The sequence below is a fragment of the Bubalus kerabau genome, chromosome 1 (genome assembly GCF_029407905.1).
Source record: "Bubalus kerabau isolate K-KA32 ecotype Philippines breed swamp buffalo chromosome 1, PCC_UOA_SB_1v2, whole genome shotgun sequence".
NCBI lineage: Eukaryota > Metazoa > Chordata > Mammalia > Artiodactyla > Bovidae > Bubalus > Bubalus kerabau.
The window spans coordinates 131,589,583-131,605,718 of NC_073624.1; the positions used below are offsets into that span (position 1 = coordinate 131,589,583).

Below are 16,136 nucleotides of genomic sequence, written 5' to 3' on the forward strand. Positions count from 1 at the left end.
AATGGCAACCCATTCCAGTGTTCTTGCCTGGAAAATCCCATGGACAGAGGAGCCTAGAGTTCATCAGGTCACAAAGAGTCACACACGACTGAGTGACCAATACTTATTATTTTTAAAGCCTTTATTGAATTTGTTACAATATTGCTTCTGTTTTAGGCTTTGGATTTTTTTTGTCCCTGAGGCATGCGGGATCTTAGTTACCCAACCAGGGATGGAACCTGGACCTCCTGCGCTGGAAGGGCAGTCTTAACCACTGGACTTCCAGGGAAGTCCTAACACCAAGTTTTAAGGGCATTCTTGAGATACTTCCAAGTAATTATGCTATAGGCTGAATGTGTGTGTCCCTCCCCCGCCACCCCCTAAGTTTATAAGTGAAACCAAAATCTCCAGTGCCATGGAGATGGGGCCTTTGGTAGGTAATTAGGTCCTGACGGTTGAAACTTCATGAATGGAACTGAGATGGGCTGGGACCTGGGATCCTTTGCTGCAATATTTGCACCTGGTCTCCTTGAGCACGGAAATACAAAGAAACTATAAGGGACTAAAAATAACTGTGCTACAATGTACAGCTGGGGCAAATTATGGACACACGATAGGAAAAGACCAAAACCCAACTGCTGCTCCTGAAGAGTTGGGAGCAAAAACAGGGTGTTGGGAGTAAAAGCTGGGTACTGTGCATGCCCCTTGCACACAACAGCACCAACGCACTGGGCAAACCTCCTAAACCACCCCTCCAGCTCCACCCCTCATCCTATATAAGAAGCCGGCTTGCCCCGCCTAGGAGAGTGAGGAAGCAAGGAAACCTGTACTTCTTTCCTCCAGACCCCCACCACCAGCTGCAGCAGGAGCCCCAGAAAAGCCTTGCTTGAATTTCTTGTCTGGAGTCTGATCAATTTGTACTGATTAAAGAGGCCAAGAACCCTGGTAGGTGATAAAATTAGTGCTCTTATAGGAGAAAAGGTCTCTCTCTCCCTCCCTTCCATGTGAGGTCACAGCAAGAGGGTGGCCATTTGTAAGCCTAGAAGAGAGGCCTCACCAGAACCTGCTGTTGGTGCCTTCATCTCAGACTTCCCAGCCTACAGAGCTGTGAACAATGAATTTCTACTGTTTGAGTCACTGAAGTCCACGGTATTCTGATACAGCAGACATTTGGCTTCCAGTGGTTTCCAGCAAATGTTGTGTATCGACTAGATCAATATCGGAAATTCTCAATCATTGGGTCCTAAGCCACAAATAGCATCTAGTAGGGAGTAAGGTTATTCCTGGAGGAAACGAGAGTGGGTGGGAGATATGTGTGAATACATGATAATATAACAGAGAGTCCTTCTCTGAATTCTAAAGTCAAATGTCCAGACTAATGAATCAGCAGCTGTTCACTATCACCAGCATACAGGTTTTTTTTTTTTTTTTCATATCAAAAGTTGATTGCACATTTGCAGCAACACAGATGGACCTAGAGATTATCATACTAAGCGAAGTAAGTCAGACACAGAAAGATAAACATCATGTGATATTACTTATATGTAGAATCTAGAAAAAAAAATGATACAAATGAACTTAGAACAGAAACAGACTCACAGACTTGGAGAATGAATTTATGGTCACCAGCAGGGAAGAGTGGGTGGGAGGGATAGATTAGGAGTTTGGGATTGACATGTACACAGTGCTATACTTAAAATTGATAACAAGAACCTACTGTAAAAGTTGACTACATATTAAGAGGTAATTCTGAGATACTTGAAAGAGAGTTTTAACATCCCCAAGTTAATCTAAGTAAGAGCTTACTATTACGTGGCTTTCACCATCAGGAACTGCGTTTAGAGTGATTAACCCAGGTCCACCCAGGATCTTAATTTAACCAAACCCTTTTAACAGGTTGGTATGTGTCCTACATGACTCTGACCGCGTCTCAGCTTTGACACATCACGATTTCCCACAAAGGAAGCCAAAATTCAGTCATTTTGCAAGCTCACCAAGAGAGTGATTTATTTGGTGACAGAAACTAGTGAGTCACTGAAGAGTCTCCTGGGACTGATGTCGGAGTGAAAGATGAACATAACAAGTGGGTTCTAGCTCCAGTGATTCTAGAAAGCTAGCAGCATCTCAGAAAGGAAGCAGCGGGTTATGAGTCAGAAGACAACGTCCCAGATGGACGGTGCTCAGTTTCCACTCTTGTGGAAACAGCAATACCTGGTAGTTTGTGGCTAAATGACACAATAGATGTGTTATACGTACAATGTATTATTATTTCATTATTCATTTGGCTACTTTTTGGTAGGATGGGAAAGCTGTTTGGGCCATAGACATGAAGTGGTTTTTGTTGTCACTAAGCTGTGTCCGATTCTTTGCAGCCCCGTGAACTGCAGCACATCAGGCTCCTCCGCCCTCCACTGTCTCCTGGAGTTTCCTCAAATTCATGTCCATTGAGTCGGCGAAGCTATCTAACCATCTCATCCTCTGCTACCCCCTGCTCCTTTTGCAAGAAGTAATCTCTCAGAAATGATTAGGGCAATTTGATCTCCGAGGCACCTTTGCCCACAATGTCCCCTTGAATTGGGAGGCATGTTTCATCTTCCTGGTCTCCTACTCACATTCTACTCTCTGATTTAACTGAAAGATTTCTCTCCTTTTATCTGATACCTGTTTCTCGAAGTGCTCATTCATAACCCCTGTTCTTAATTTTATGTCTAAATCTGATTGCAGAATGTTATCATCTGAATCATTTAACGTCTAAAGGTCTGGGAAAGGGCTACGAATGTTTCTGGCAGAGGAAGGGGAAATGAAGACAAGGGTTAAACCTCAGTTGCTAAACTAGCAGAAGGTGGAATAAGAAAGAGTTGCTACAGAGCACAGAAGAGACATATGAAAAAGGCAAAAATCTACAAGCATTGCCTCTAGACTTTTGGCTACATCATATGACATAATTTATATTTAATTTTTTTTTTTAGAAATGCCATTCTTTCTACCGTAACATCATCTAACATCTTTCAAAAAATATTTATTTGGCTGAGTGGCATGCGAACTCTCAGTGTGGCATGTGAGATCTAGTTCCCTGACCAGGGATTGAAGCCGGTCACCTGCATTGGGTGTGTTGTCTCTTAGCCACCTGACCATCAGGAAAGTCCCTATTATCTTAATTATATCCCTTTTCCTGGACTTCACCAGACCCTTTAAATCATCTATCAGTGATCTATCAGAACGTGAAGATCTCCCCAATTTTGCTTTTTTTAAACTTGTTCACAGGGAACACCATGATATTTAAGCCTTACTTCTTTTGTTTAAATAACTACTGACTTTGGCTTCAGAATTTTCTGCGCTGGCTTCAGAAACTTCAGTTCAGTTCAGTCGCTCAGTCGTGTCTGACTCTTTGCGACCCCATGAATTGCAGCATGCCAGGACTCCCTGTCCATCACCAACTCCTGGAGTTCACTCAAACTCATGTCCACTGAGTCGGTGATGCCATCCAGCCATCTCATCCTCTGTCATCCCCTTCTCCTCCTGCCCCCAATCCCTCCCAGCATCAGAGTCTTTTCCAATAAGTCAACTCTTTGCAGGAGGTGGCCAAAGTATTGGAGTTTCAGCCTTAGCATCAGTCCTTCCAATGAACACCCAGGACTGATTTCCTTTAGAATGGACTGGTTGGATCTCCTTACAGTCCAAGGGCCTCTCAAGAGTCTTCTCCAACACCACACTTCAAAAGCATCAATTCTTCGGTGCTCAGCTTTCTTCACAGTCCAACTCTCACATCCATACATGACTACTGGAAAACCATAGCCTTGACTACACGGACCTTTGTTGGCAAAGTAATGTCTCTGCTTTTGAATATGCTATCTAGGTTGATCATAACTTTCCTTCCAAGGAGTAAGCGTCTTTTAATTTCATGGCTGCAGTCACCATCTGCAGAGATTTTGGAGCCCCAAAAATAAAGTCTGACATTGTTTCCACTGTTTCCCCATCTATTTCCCATGAAGTGATGGGACCAGATGCCATGATCTTCATTTTCGGAATGTTGAGCTTTAAGCCAACTTTTTCACTCTCCTCTTTCACCTTCATCAAGAGGCTTTTGAGTTCCTCTTCACTTTCTGCCATAAGGGTGGTGTCATCTGCATATCTGAGGTTATTGATATTTCTCCCAGCAATCTTGATTCCAGCTTGTGTTTCTTCCAGTCCAGTGTTTCTCATGATGTACTCTGCATATAAGTTAAATAAGCAGGGTAACAATATACAGCCTTGACGTACCCCTTTCCCTATTTAGAACCAGTCTGTTGTTCCATGTCCAGTTCTATTGCTTCCTGACATGCATACAGATTTCTCAAGAGGCAGGTCAGGTGGTCTGGTATTCCCATCTCTTTCAGAATTTTCCACAGTTTATTGTGATCCACACAGTCAAAGGCTTTGGCATAGTCAATAAAGCAGAAATAGATGGTTTTCTGGAACTCTCTTGCTTTTTCCATGATCCAACTTAATAGTACATGTTTTATCTCTTGGCAAAATAAAACCATAAAAAAATTTTGTTCCTTCCAAAGAATTCACAAACTGGCAGTGCAGCTGCAACTCGTAGGAAATGCTGTAAAAAATAAGGATAACATGCACAGATGTGAGACCTGGACCACGAAGAACAGGCTGAGCATGGAAAAACTGATCCTTTCAAACTGTGGTGTTGGAGAAGACTCTTGAGAGTCCCTTGGACTGCAAGGAGATCAAACAAGTCTATCCTAAAAGAAATCAGTCCTGAATATTCATTGGAAGGTTCGAGGCTGAAGATCCAATACTTTGGCCACCTAATACAAAGATCTGACTCATTGGAAAAGCTCCTGATGCTGGGAAAGATTGAAGGCAGGAGGAGAAGGGGGCGATAGAGGATGAGATGGTTGGATGGCACCACCGACTCAATGAACATGAGTTTGAGCAAGCTCTGAGAGATGGTGAAGGACAGGGAATCTGGCATGCTGTAGTCCATGGGGTCTCAAAGAGTTAGACACAACTTAGTGACTGAACAACAGTGTGTTCAAGATGTATCTGTTAGAAGAATTATGATTAAAAAAAAAAACCTGGTTCAAACACACACGTGAAACAAGAATCATGATGTTGATGCCCAAAGGGCTATGTCAGAAAACTTTTGGACACTTACCACTGGCTCCAGCAAACAGCTCTGGATTATCCAGGCTCCCGGAGGAAATGATTAGTATAAAGACAATCCCAGCCAAATTTACACTTTAATCTGGAATATAAGTTATGATTTCTATGCAATGTGTTTCCCTAAGAATATGCTCATATTTTGCACTGGGCTGTTAATCCTGAAGAGACAGGAAGACAGATTCTATACAAAAAGAATAATGCACATACAAATAATTAAATTGTTCAAGTGAACTGACAGTAGTTAAACACCACTCCCCGGTTTGAATACAGTGGCTTGGGCTGACGGTGTGACGGTGAGATCCTGAATGGAGCAGACAGAGGAGCCCCCTTTTCTGTCTCCTGCACTAAGAGGTCACCTTGTGCGGCTCCCTCCCCCCTTCAGACAACCTCGTACTACACAGGTAAGAAGTTCAGAGGAGGGACTTCCTGGTGGCCCAGTGGTTGAGAATCCACCTTGCAGGGGACACAGGTTTGATTCCTGGTCAGGGAACTAAGATCCCTCATGCCACGAGCAACTAAGCCTGCCCGCCACAACCAGAGAGTCTGCGCACCACAACAAAATATCCCACATAACCCAACAAAGATCCCCTGTGCTGCAACTAAGACCCAACACAGACGAATAAATAGATAACTATAAGAAAAAAGTTCAGAGGAGGGAGGGGGTGAGTGCTGGGGGAGGCGGCACTTCTGCAGGGGCGTGATTTCCAGGAAGAACTTGACTTTTGGAAATAGCTTTTTTGCCTTTATGACAATAATAATCCTTATTTGTTTGTAAAATTACCCCAAAGGACAAAGATGGAAGTAAAAATCAACAGAAACCCTGACATTTGGGGAGAACATTTGGTGAACATCTTTACAAACATCTTACTATCCATCTTTGTACATACAATGTCACATGCTGTTCTGCAATATGCTTTTATAATCACTCGGAGCACACAGATGTACAGCATTTAGTCAGATGATACAGTGTAACACTGTCTGTATATAACTTCAGATGAAATAAAATTCGTATTTTATGGCAAGACAAGAAAAACTTAAGACACAAAAATTTTTCTCTGCCATTTGGCTGTCTCTCTCTCCCCACTGTGCATTGTGTGTGACGCATTGCACAAACCTCCCCGCTGGCAGAAATACCTGCTCAACCATCAGATGCAACATTCTCCTGGCATCAGTAAGTTCAGTTCAGTTCAGTCACTCAGTTGTGTCTGACTCTTTGCGACCCCATGGACTGCAGCACGCAAGGCCTCCCTATCCATCACCAACTCCCGGAGTTTATCAAACTCGTGTCCATTGAGTCGGTGATGCCGTCCAACCATCAATGTACTCGTGTACAAGCCTCAGTAAGACAACTCCTCCAAGATGACATTCCTTCTTGACCTTACAGGGGTCACATGACCCACCACCTTGCACTTGCAGACCAGGATTATGCAAACTGTCAATAACACATTATTTGATGTGCAGCCTTCCGACTCAAAAAACTTGCATAACTCTGCTTTGACCTCTAACAGGCGGAACAGTTCTCAGAGCTTTCTGAGATGCTCTTCCCGAATTGAATCCTCAATTCGGTTCCAATAAAATCTTCCCTTTCTTTCTGATTAATTTTTCATTGACACTATTTGACCAATCTGTGTGTATGCTTAGTTGCTCAACTGTCTGCAACTCTTTCCGACCGCATGGACTGTAGCCCTCCAGCCCTCCAGAGCCCTCCAGGGTCCTCTGTCCATGGCATTCTCTAGGCAAGAATACTGGGGTGGGTTGCCATTTCCTTCTCCAGGGGATCTTCCTGAGCCAGGGATTGAACCCAGGTCTCCCGCATTGCTGACAGATTCTTTACTGTCTGAGCCACCAGGGAAGCCCAACCAATCCCTACTGATGGACAAAAACATAATTTTTTGACATTATAATAGTGTTCTGATGAAATTCTCACAGTTCTTCATTATTTGTGAGATTGTCTCCTTCGGGTAATCCCTAGAAGAGAGAGTGCTGGGTCAGAATATGCACAATAAACATTTTGATACATATTCCAAACCACTCTTTGGGAAGACTGTAAGTTTCCACTCCAACTATCAAAAAACTGCTCACTTCCTTTAACAGTTGATAACAATACAGGATTTCAGTGACAATTAAAAACATCAATAGTCTGGATCTCAGTTTTTTTTTTTTCCCCAAGTGCATCTCACTGTTTTTTGGAGGCACAACTCTTGTATTATTTTCTGTTGTTTTTTTTTTTAATTTTTTTTGGCTATGCCATGCAGCTTGGAGGATCTTAATTCCCTGACCAGGGATCAAACCTGCAGGGCCTCCTGCAGTGGAAGTGCAGGGTCTTAAGCACTGGACCACCAGGAAGTTCCTCTTGTATTATTTTTGAAGCTAAATGTCTCTTCATATATTGACCCTTTACATGTCTCCTTTTCAAATTGCCTATTCATGTCGGTTGTGCATTTTCTTTTAAAAAGGGAGGATCCTTTTTATCTGCTTTATTTTCTCTTAAAAGGGAGGCTGTTTTATATCTTATTTTTTCAGAGAAATTAAATTTAAAGATATTAACCTTTTGTTACTCAGGTAGCAAATGTTTCTCTTAATTTGTTGATCGGAAGATTTTTACCATATAGAATTTTTTTTTAAATGCAATTAAAACTTTTATTTAATGAACTGTTCAGTTCAGTCGCTCAGTTGTGTCCGACTCTTTGCGACCCCATGAATCGCAGCACGCCAGGCCTCCCTGTCTATCACCAACTCCCGGAGTTCACTCAGACTCACATCCATTGAGTCAGTGATGCCATCCAGCCATCTCATCCTCTGTCGTCCCCTTCTCCTCCTGCCCCCAATCCCTCCCAGCATCAGAGTCTTTTCCAATGAGTCAACTCTTCGCAGGAGGTGGCCAAAGTACTGGAGTTTCAGCTTTAGCATCATTCCTTCCAAAGAAATCCCAGGGCTCATCTCCTTCAGAATGGACTGGTTGGATCTCCTTGCAGTCCAAGGGACTCTCAAGAGTCTTCTCCAACACCACAGTTTAAAAGCATCAATTCTTCGGCACTCAGCTTTCTTCACAGTCCAACTCTCACATCCATACATGACCACAGGAAAAACCATAGCCTTGATTAGACATATCTTTGTTGGCAAAGTAATGTCTCTGCTTTTGAATATGCTATCTAGGTTGATCATAACTTTCCTTCCAAGGAGTAAGCGTCTTTTAATTTCATGGCTGCGGTCACCGTCTGCAGTGATTTTGGAGCCCAGAAAAATAAAGTCTGACACTGTTTCCACTGTTTCCCCATCTATTTCCCATGAAGTGATGGGACCGGATGCCATGATCTTCTTTTTCTGAATGTTGAGCTTTATGCCAACTTTTTCACTCTCCACTTTCACTTAGATTTTGGAATATGCTTGGCCTTCCCAAACTCACATTATATAAAATATTTGCTTCTATTTTACAAGTACTTTTTTGGTTTTGTTATATTTAAATCTTTGATTAAAGTTATGGACTGAAATATGTTTCCCCAGACTCATGTTGAAGCCATAACCCCTGCAAACATTAATAAAGGGGAATCTCCAGGCAAGAATACTGGAGTGGGTTGCCATGCCCTCCTCCAGGGGATCTTCCTGACCCAGGGATTGAACTAGAGTCTCTTATGTCTCCTGCCCTGGCAGGCAGGTTCTTTGCTGCTGCTGCTGCTAAGTCGCCTCAGTCGTGTCCGACTCTGTGCGACCCCATAGACGGCGGCAGCCTGCTAGGCTGCTTTCTTCAAAAGAAAGTTTGCTTTCTTCAAAAACAGTGATAGAATTACTTTCTTTCTCAAGCTGAATAATATTCTGCTGTGTAGATATACAGACATATCTCGTTAATTGTGCTTCACTTTTTAGCACTTCATAGATATCACGTTTTTATTATTAATTGAAGATTTGTGACAACCAAGCATTGTCAGACGATGATGAGCAATTTTAGCAATAAAGTGCTTTTAAATTTAAATGCCATTTCCTTCTCCAATGCACGAAAGTGAAAAGTGAAAGTGAAGTCGCTCAGTCGTGTCCGACTCTTAGCGACCCCATGGACTGCAGCCTACCAGGCTCCTCCGTCCATGGGATTTTCCAGGCAAGAGTACTGGAGTGGGGTGCCACTGCCTTACCAGCCTTATTAAAATGGAGCCAGGAAGCCAGAAGGGGGAGCTCTCAAGCAGAACTGTGCAAGTCAATTATAGGAAGCATTTCGGTTTCAAACGCCAGCAGAAGAATCCTCAACAGAAAAGAATCATCAGTTACAAGCCCCAACAGGAAAAGAGGTACACGGAATCTCCCACAAGAAATCCACTACCCTAGCAACTTGGCCAGTGAGAAACTACCATCATTCTGAACTCTCCTTTTTCTCTATAAAATAACATTCTTCTCCTTTGTTTGTTGGACTTGCATATAGTTTCTGCTGTAGCATGATCTGCCTGAATTGCAAGTCTCTGCTATTTCCAAATAAATCCATCTTTGCTGGTAAAGTAGCTGACTTTTATTTTTAAGGTCCATACTCCCAGTCTAACTGTATTTAGAGACAGGGCCTCCATGGAGACAGCTGGCCCTCTGCATTCATGGATTTTTTATCAGTGGATTCAACCAACGACGAACTGAAAATGTTTGGGGGAGAAAAAGAAAAACAGAAAGTTCCAAAAAGCAAAACTTGAATTTGCTGCACACCAGCAAGTATTTACAATATTTACACAGCATTTAGACTGTACTAGGCATTATAAGTAATCTAGAGATGATTTAAAGTACATGAGGAACCTCCCTGGTGGTCCAGTGGCTAAGATTCCGTGCTCCTAATGTAGGGGCCCAGGTTCAATCTCTGGTCAGGGAACTAGATCCCACACGCTGCAACTAAGAGTTCACATGCCTCAGCTAAAGATCCCGCATGTCATAACTAAGGCCTGGCACGGCCAAATAAACATTTTTTAAAACCTATATGATAGGAAGAGTGTGGGTTATATGCAGATACTATACCATTTTATAAATGGAACTTGAGCATTCTTGAACTTTGGTATCTAAGGAAGGTCCTGGAAACAATCCCCTACAGATAAGAAAGAATGACTATAATTCAGGCTAGATGAGGTCATAAGGGTGGGACCTGAATCGAACAGGATTGCATGAGTTAATAACAAGAGACCCTAGAAGGCTCTTCACATGAGCACAGAGGAAAGGCTGTGTGAGAACAGAGTGAGAAGGCAGCTAGCTGTCTGCCACAGGAGAGGCTTCAGCAGACTGCTCAAGTGTCTAAATTGGCAACTAAGTTGCTAACACCTTAACCTTGGACTTCCAGCCTCCAGAAGGGTGAGAAAATAAATTTCTGATGTTTAAGCCACATATTCCGTGCTATTCTGTTATGCCAGCCCTAGCAGACAAATATGGGGTTCCCTGGTGAATCAGCAGTAAGGAATCTGCCTGCAATGCAGGAGACCTGGGTTGGATCCCTGGGTCAGGAAGATCCCCTGGAGGAGGGCATGGCAACCCACTCTAGTACTCTTGTCTGGAGAATCCCATGGACAGAGGAGCCTGGCGGGCTACAGTCCATAGGGTCACAAAGAGTTGTACACGACTGAAGCGACTAAGCAGCAGCAGTTTCAGACAAATAAAACCCATCTGATACTTATCTGGATAAAACTAGTGGTATGCAACTTTATTTTCAAAAGGGTTAGCAATTTCTAGCAACATTAATAATCTGTTCTATACTGAGCTGAGATGCCATCTGGATTGTACTTCAAATTCCCAATACACTTGGGCCTATTTAGGGACTTCCTATTTTTTTCTGTTCATCTATTCCTAAAGGAATATTATAAATTTTTAAATACTACAGTTTTATAATAAACTTGTAGGAATATTCTACATATATTGTGTTCAGTCGCTAAGTCATGTCCAACTCTTTGTGACCCCACGGATTGCAGCATGCCAGACTTTCCTGTCCTTCACTATCTCTCACTCAGAGTTTGTTCAAACTCATGCCCCTTGAGTCGGTGATGCCATCCAACCATCTCATACTATGTTGCCCCCTTTTCCTCCTGCCCTCAATCTTTCCCAGCATCAGGGCCCTTTCCAATGAGTCAGCTCTTTGGATCAGGTGGCCAAAGTATTGGAGCTTCAGCATCAGTCCTTCAAATGAATATTCAAGCTTGAGTTCCTTTAGGATTGACTGGTTTGAACTTCTTGCTGTCCAAGGGACTCCCAAGAGTCTTCTTCAGCACCACAACCCGAAAGCATCATTTCTTTGACACTCAGCTTTCTTTATGGTCCAACTTTCACATCCATACATGATAACTAGAAAAAACATAGTTTTGATTATACAAACCTTTGTTGGCAAAGTGATGTCTCTGCTTTTTAGTAACACTGTCTAGGTTTGTCATAGCTTTTCTTCCAAAGAGCAAACATCTTTTAATTTCATGGCTATAGTCATTGTCTGCAGTGATTTTGGAGCCCAAGAAAATAAAATCTGCCACCATTTCCATTTTTTCCCCATCCATTTGCCATGAGTGATGGAACCCGATGTGATGATCTTAGGTTTTTGAATGTTGAGTGTTAAGCCAGCTTTTTCACTCTCCTCTTTCACCTTCATCAAGACGGTCTTTAGTTCCTCTTCATTTTCTGCCATAAGGGTGGTATCATCTGCATATCTGAGGTTATTGATATTTCTCCCAGCTCTTCCTCCTCAAATATATATACTTTTTAAAAAATTTCTGGATATTCTCATACATTTATCTAATTGAAATTAGAATTGTTTGCTTTCTTCAAAAACAGTGATAGAATTACTTTCTTTCTCAAGCTGAATAATATTCTGCTGTGTAGATATACAGACATATCTCGTTAATTGTGCTTCACTTTTTAGCACTTCATAGATATCGCGTTTTTATTATTAATTGAAGATTTGTGACAACCAAGCATTGTCAGATGATGATGAGCAATTTTAGCAATAAAGTGCTTTTAAATTTAAATGTAACATTTTTCATACACAATGCTATTATTACACACTTAACAGACAACAGTATAGTGTAACCATAATTTTTACATGCACTAGGAAACCAAAACATTTCTGTGACTCACTTTGTTGCTTTACTGTGGTGGCCTTTTAATCAAACCTGTAATATCTCCAAGGTCTGCCTGTATACAGTTTGTTTATCCATTAATCTGCTGATGGACACTTAGGTTGCATCTACCTCATAGTGTTTCTGAATAATGCTGCTATGAACTAGGTGTACAAATCACTCTCAAAGAGCCTGATTTCAGTTCTTTGGGGTGCATACTAAGAAGTGGAATTGATATATCCTATGAGTAATTCTTTAAAAAAATTTTTTTAGAGGAACTGCCATAGTGTTTTTCCTAGTGGCTGCACCATTTACATTCTTGGCAATATTGCCCCAAGGTCAGAGAAGGCAATGGCACCCCACTCCAGTACTGTTGCCTGGAAAATCCCATGGATGGAGGAGCCTGGAAGGCTGCAATCCATGGGGTCGCTGAGGGTCAGACACGACTGAGTGACTTCCCTTTCACTTTTCACTTTCATGCATTGGAGAAGGAAATGGCAACCCACTCCAGTGTTCTTGCCTGAAGAATCCCAGGGACGGGGGAACCTGGTGGGCTGCCATCTATGGGGTTGCACAGAGTCGGACACAACTGAAGTGACTTAGCAGCAGCAGCAGCCCCAAGGTTCCAGTGTGTTGTTTTCTGTTTTGGTGACAGTAGCCATCCTGATGGCTGTGAAAAACACCAATGCTACCCCTTCTAGTGTTCTTGCTTGGAGAATTCCATGGACAGAGGAGCCTGGTGGGCTGGAGTCAACAGGGTCGCCAAGAGTCGGACACGACTGAGCGACTAACACTTTCACTTTCAACCTCAGCTGTAAGTGTATTTCAGGGTTGATTGTTTTCTGTTACATTCTTTTCTGGAATATGATGAGCTGTCTGGATCTGCATATTCCAATCTTCCTTTTAATATTCTTTCCTCAGGAGTATTTTCTGTTTCATCTGGTCTGCTAGGAACATCAGCATTCAATATTGAAATGTGGTCAGTCTTATTTCTGTCATCCTCTAACTGCGTTGATCTGTGTCTTTTTCTTCTGCTACTGTGAGAGTTTCTTAAGTCTGTTCTCTGTGTCATTAATTTTGATTTTCTGTAGCATGTTTTATATTCTTTGCCCCTTAATTTTATTTTTTTATTGAAGTATAGTTGATTTATAATGCTGTGTTAGTTTCAGGTGTACAGCAAAGTGATTCAGTTATACGTACATTTATATCTGTCTTCCAGATTCTTTTCCCTTATGGGTTATTACAAAATACTGAGCAGAGCTCCCTGCTATATAGCAGGTCCCTGCTGGTTACCTATTTTATAGATAGTGATGTATCTCTCTGTTAATCTCAAACTCTTAGTTTATCCCTCTCCTGCTCCTTTCTCCTTTGGTAACCACAAGTTTGTTTTCTATGTCTGTGGGCCTATAAGTTTATTTGCATCATTTCCTTAAGCTCCCACAAATAAACAATACTACAATTTGCAAAAATACATGCACCCCAATGTTCGCTGCAGCACTATTTAAAATAGCCAAGACATGAAAATACCCAAGTGCCCATCAATAGACAACTGGGCTTAAGAAGATGTGATATATGTATGCACGTGTGTGCTTGATGGAATATTACTCAGCCACTAAAAAGAATGAAATATTGCCATCTGCAGCAACATGAACGGACTTAGAGAATAATACACTAAGTAAGTCAGGTAGAGAAAGACAAATATCATTTATATGTGGATTCTACAAAATAATATGGCCTTCCCTTGTGGCTCAGCTGGTAAAGAATCTGCCTGCAGTGTGGGAGACCTGGGTTCGATCCCTGGGTTGGGAAGATCCCCTGGAGAAGGGAAAGGCTACCCACTCCAGTATTCTGGACTGGAGAATTCCATGGACTGTATAGTCCACAGGGTTGCAAAGAGTTGGACATGACTGAGTGACTTTCCCTTTCACAAAATAATACAAATGACTTTATATACAAAAATAATACAAATGACTCTATATACAAAAGAGAAACAGACTTACAGACAGAGAAAACAAACTCATAGTTACCAAAGGGGAAAAGGGTTGGGGGGAGATAATTAGGAGTATGGGATTAACAGATACACACTACTGTTTACATAAAATAGATAATAAGGATTTACTGTGTAGCACAAGGAACTATTCTTGCCTGGAGAATCCCAGGGACGGGGGAGCCTGGTGGGCTTCCGTCTATGGGGTTGCACAGAGTTGGACACGACTGAAGTGACTTAGCAGCACAAGGAACTATATTTAATATCTTTTAATAACCACAATGGAAAATAGTCTGACATATATACACATAATTGAATCAGTTTGCTATACACCTGAAAATAACAAAATATTGTAAATCAACCCTACTTCAATTGAAAAATAAAAGAAGCAATGCTGAAAAAATGGAAAGAATGGAAATGCCCAAGAATAGGGGACCAGTTAAACAATTGCACATCAGATGATAAAGATATTAAAGATGTACATTTTAGGAGAGTATTTACTGACCTGGATATATAATCACAGTATACTGGTCAATGATAAATCAAATTGCAAAAAGTAATAAATTGATGAACTAAAATTTACACTTTAAGGCAAGATAAATCAAACACAAAATTCTCTCTCTCTGGGCCTCCTCCCTCCTCCCTAACGTGCAGGGTGCTTTTGCATTACACATGAACCAGAGCATCTCAAACATGGGAATGCTTGCTCAGCTGTAAAGAGCATTCCCCTCCTTTCTTCTGATGCTAGGAATATAACTTCTTAAAAGAATAATGTTCTTTTCCAATGCTGTAGGCAATCATGGTGACTTGCTGCTCCCTTGCTACCTGTTTACCTGGACTCTCTAACCTTGGTTAACTCTATGTAAAATATCAATATGTCATTTTGATGTACGATCCTTTGTCTTGAAAATGCATGCGACTGTACCTTCTACTTTTAATGGGAAGAATAGTGCTCAGAGCTTCTGAGAGTCTGTCTCCTAGGTTATCAGCTTCAGTGGGCTCAAATAAAGTTTCCTTTTCTCTTAACTTGATTGTTAATTGAACTTTTGTCAACAAAATGTATATTATAACCTCAATTTTATAAGAAAACTAGGTATAGTTTATAAGTAAACAGCTAGATGGAAAAACATGAAAACATAGTGGCTATAGTTTAAATTTTCTTTATACTTTTCTATATTTTCCAAAATTTTCTAAAATAAGTGTTATTTGCACGAACAGAAAAATTGCATTATTTTCAAAATAAGATTTAATGCCCCTAGATACAGATGCCCACTTTCTCACATTCTCATTTTAATTTCTCCCTTTCTCCTTGAGGAGCCTTAAGTATGCTTCAGGGAGTGTCTAATTCTCTAGCACTCATTTATGGTTTGTAGAAAAGTTCTAAATAGAATAAGCACAGCACATGTAACTTCCATCTTGAACACCCATAAATTCAGTTTTTGGGTCTTTGTATTTCCTAACTAAAATGTTTTTTGATCATGTACCTGCTTTTCCTTTAAGCGTCAAACAAGAAAATCTCCAAGACCAAAAGTAAATGGGAATAAGTCTTTCTCTAAAGCTATTGCCCTTTTCCAAACTGTTTTCACCAGATTTTTCATACCTGTGATGGAGAAGGATTGTGAACACTTGTCGTTATTTCTCGCGACAGAATCCCTCTGCTTCTGTGTCAATACTTTCAGCACTGCTTTCATCACTGCTGCCATGCCTCTGGGTATCTTTTTGCCCACTCATCACCTGCCACTCTTCTTGACCTGCCCGACTTTTTTCAGTAGTCTATAGAAGGGCGGCTGATGGGGACTTCCCTGGTGGTCAGGCAGTTATGAATCTGCCTGTCAAAACAGGGGACACAGGTTTGATCCCTTGTCTGGGAAGATCCCACGAGCCATAGGGCAACTCAGCCCACGCACCACAACCAGAGAAGCCCCTGCAGTGAGAAGCCCACGCACCGCGATGGAGAG

The 16,136-nt window shown here is 41.6% G+C and overlaps 1 protein-coding gene across 9 annotated transcripts in view; it reads right to left on the minus strand.

Annotated features, from left to right (window-relative positions):
• GNG4 (G protein subunit gamma 4) overlaps window positions 1–16,136 on the minus strand; it is a 66,786-nt gene that overhangs the window by 10,902 nt on the left and 39,748 nt on the right. For 2 of the 9 annotated variants that reach the window (XR_008717205.1, XR_008717198.1), the window contains exons 5-6: window positions 15,779–16,007; window positions 7,093–7,107 (exon numbers count right to left, since the gene is read on the minus strand). The exons of 4 other annotated variants lie outside the window; for them this stretch is intronic. The gene's annotated coding sequence lies outside the window, so the exon portion shown is untranslated. Of the gene's footprint in view, window positions 1–7,092; window positions 7,108–11,415; window positions 11,431–15,778; window positions 16,008–16,136 lie in introns of those variants that run through there. 3 more of the 9 variants (XR_008717213.1, XR_008717199.1, XR_008717197.1) reach the window with 2 other exon arrangements.